Below are 3660 nucleotides of genomic sequence, written 5' to 3'. Positions count from 1 at the left end.
TTGTAACAAGGAGTAGAATTTACAGTTTTTGCTATATGGAGTTTACACAAGACTAGATAATGATCTGAGATATCATTGCTTTGCTGCATAATTTCAACACCACTAACATCAATTCCATGTGACAGTATTAAATCTAGAGTATTATTTCGACAATGAGTAGGTCCTGAAACGTGTTGTCTAACCCCAGTACAGTTGAGAATGTCTATGAATGCTGATCCTAATGCATCTTTTCCATTATCGACATGGATATTAAAATCATCAACAATTAAGACTTTATCTGCAGCCAGTACTAACTCAGATAGAAAATCAGCAAATTCTTTAATAAAGTATGTATGGTGCTCTGGTGGCCTGTATACAGTAGCCAGTACAAATATCATAGGGGATTTATCAATAAGACGTGTTTCTCTAGATAATGTTATACACAGCACCATAACTTCAAATGAGTTATACTTAAAGCCTGCCATCTGAGAAATACTGAGAATATTGCTATAAATTATAGCAATATTGTAGTGCAAGAGTCCATGTGGTAAGCGAGTGACCTCTGGTGGTGAGTGAACGGAAGTTCATGGACCGGATTCATGACAGGTCCTAAACTGGTCCTGAGCAGGAGCTAGTTGCTTAGGACCAGCTTAAACCAGCTCAAACCTGCAGCCATTCTTCAAAACATACCTAACTAGCATATGCTGTTTTTTTTCAACAGGGCAGCCAGAAATGGAGTTTACTAGGATAAAATTTTACTATGGTAAAATAAATATTCAATTATATCTTTATAAGAATTTTGGTGCACTTTTTTCTCTATATAGTGTTTTTTTTTTTTCAACTAATGCAGTCTTTGGTTATGTTAGCATGTGTGGAAATATTTAAACCACACGTGTTACTACTAACCCTGCGTTAGTTTATGCCCTGTGATCCCCTGTACAGAAAGCTTGGAAAGTGTGCTCCCTTTCATCACTGAATCTGTCCATAACAAACACAAACACGTATGTGTAACTGAGCAAACGAGACAGGAGTAGAGCGGATCCAAGTGCAAGCTTTTATTCATAGTGTGACGAGTCGGCTGCCTCCCCCCTTATTATCATCACCACCCCGTCTCGTCTTCGCCGCTCGTCACCAGGCTCCCGACAGGAGTGGGTGTGTGAGAGAGGAGGGGCGCTGAAATAGCCTGGGCTGGTGGCGTGTGATGAGGCGCACCTGATGTGAATAGAGCCTCTTCACCGCCGCTGTTTAAATGCCGAGTGCGCCTCTCCTCGAGAGACCGGTCTCTTCCCCGTGCATGCACAATGGTATCCTCGTGGGTCCAGGAAGGGAGCGTCGAGGAACTCCTGCGCCGCCAATAAAGACGCGAGCTGCCGGACCCGCAGTCCGGATGGAATACCGCACCCGTGAGACGGCTGACGGGCCAGGATGCCGGGCCGTTGAATCCCCCGTAAGTGCCGCGATGCCTAGGAGGGATGAAACCGCTGAAAAGAAGCCGCCACCCTCACGCCCCGGTCCCGAGTGGGGAGCGCGTGCGGCCGCCGGACTCCGCCCCTTACCTGGACCCTTCCTTTCCGAACACTGCCCTCCTTCATGAACCCCGAAGCACGACGAGGACACCAGACCCCCTGTTTATTTTGGACACTTTAACCCCCTTTTGGACACTTATTTGATCATTTTGTTTAATAAAAACCTCTCCGAGGCCTGACGCCACACCCACTGTGTCTGTCGTTTGCTCCTCCCGCCACAATAGACATAGTCAAAACACAAGCAGGGTCAAACAACAGCAAACAAGTATGGCACAGGCAAGACTGAAGAGCAATCCTAAAGGGGCTTGAATCAGACGACAGCAAATGTAATCCAGAGGACTAGACAAGAGGGGTATCCGTAATCGTGAGCAAAAGTCCAGGCGAGGAGCAAACACAGTCCGAAACAGCAAGCAAAGGCTTAACCCAAAATGCGTGGGCAAGAATCAGGAACTAGGAAATCAGGAAATACAACTAGACTAGACTAAGACTAGAACTAGAAACTGAGACAGGGAAATGGCTCCGTGGAGTGATATCACTAGGAGAGCGATAAACTCAGACAATACTCTGTGATCTGAATAAGGAAGTCCATGGCTTATGTAAGGTGTGTGATGGTAATCAGCTGTGTAATCAGTGCATTCAGCTGTGTGTGTGTCATCAGTGCAATGGATAATGGGAACTATAGTGCAACAGTTAAGCCTCTTTCACACAGAGATTGCGGGAAATACACAGGTAAGGGCCCGGTTTCACAGACAGGGCTTAGACTAAGCCAGGATTAGGCCATAGTTCAATTAGGACATTTAAGCCATTTTTATAAACATGCTTAGAAAAAAAAACATTACTGGGGTGCATCTTGAGACAAAACAAAGGCACTGATATATTTTAAGATCAGTCAGTGCAAGTTTCTTTCAGTTGAAACAGCTCAGACTTACATTTTAGTCTAGGACTAGGCTTAAACCTTGTCTGTGAAACCGGGGGAATGTGTTCCAGGAATCATCCCGGGATCGTTTGATTTTGGTTCATTCACACTGCCAGTGATTTTCCGGAATCTGTGCGTGCATTCACACACAACCCGTAAAGATCCCGTAAAGACACGTGACATTTCATGTGACGTGTATAATGCGCCTTGCACCATTTCACTAAACTGGTGAACGATTTCAGTTTCAGCGCAGATAGTGAGAAGCTCCCTGATCGCTGCTTCATTCCAGTTTACACATTTTTCGTCGTGTGAACTTTGATCTGCCTTCAAAACACCCGGTAAAACAGTCGCATGATAACGCGCGTCATCAGCCTTTACGGCATTGGTTCTGGCTTTTGTTCACACAGCGCTCGTCCCGGGACTGAAACCGGCAATGTTACTAGGTCCCCAACCCAGGATCGATCCCGGAATTAATCCCGGGACGTGTTTGTTTTCACACAGTAGGCACTCCGGCAATTTTCCGAGACCAACATGCAGTGTGAAAGGGGCTTTAGTGTAGTGCAAGTGTTCATGTGGTGAGCGGATGACCTCTGGTGGTGAGTGAACGGAAGTTCATAAACCGGATTCGTGACAGTATGACACTGTTTGAATGCAGCTGCCTTTATCTATTTAAGAAAGACTGGTAACATCACATATTTACAAGTTAAATATTCACTCAGTACTGGTATTTTTGACACTACTGTGGCAAAGAGATAAGAACGCTTTGCTTACCGTTCTTCTAAAAAACAATAGCTAGAAGTTGTCCTGGCTCCTGCAGCTTTCTTTCTTTGTTATTCCTTGACAGCATGTAATTTAATTGTCATTTCATCATGATAATATTATGGATTATCAGTATATCTTTGTGGATCATTGAGAGGGCCCCAGTTATACTATTACCCGCTGTCCAACACACCTGTGCACAAAATTAAAAACCAGAAACAACAAACTAGTGAAATACTATATTGAATCATTTAAAGCGGAATTGTTCAATCATTTATTTAAAACAGTGTGGATATGACTAAATGAGACAGAACAGCTAAGTAATTTTCACTGTATTATTTTCCCTCCTCTCGACTCCAGTCCAGCGGGTGGTGCTAAAACACAGACACTTGTTTGCCAAACACCATTAAACCTCAGAGGAAGAAGATTAGTTTCACCGTGCTCTATTTTGTTTTGTTACTAACTGTTAGAAATGTTGTT

The sequence above is a fragment of the Barbus barbus genome, assembly GCF_936440315.1.
Source record: "Barbus barbus genome assembly, chromosome: 3".
Lineage (NCBI taxonomy): Eukaryota > Metazoa > Chordata > Actinopteri > Cypriniformes > Cyprinidae > Barbus > Barbus barbus.
Note: the sequence above shows the minus strand (reverse complement) of the source record.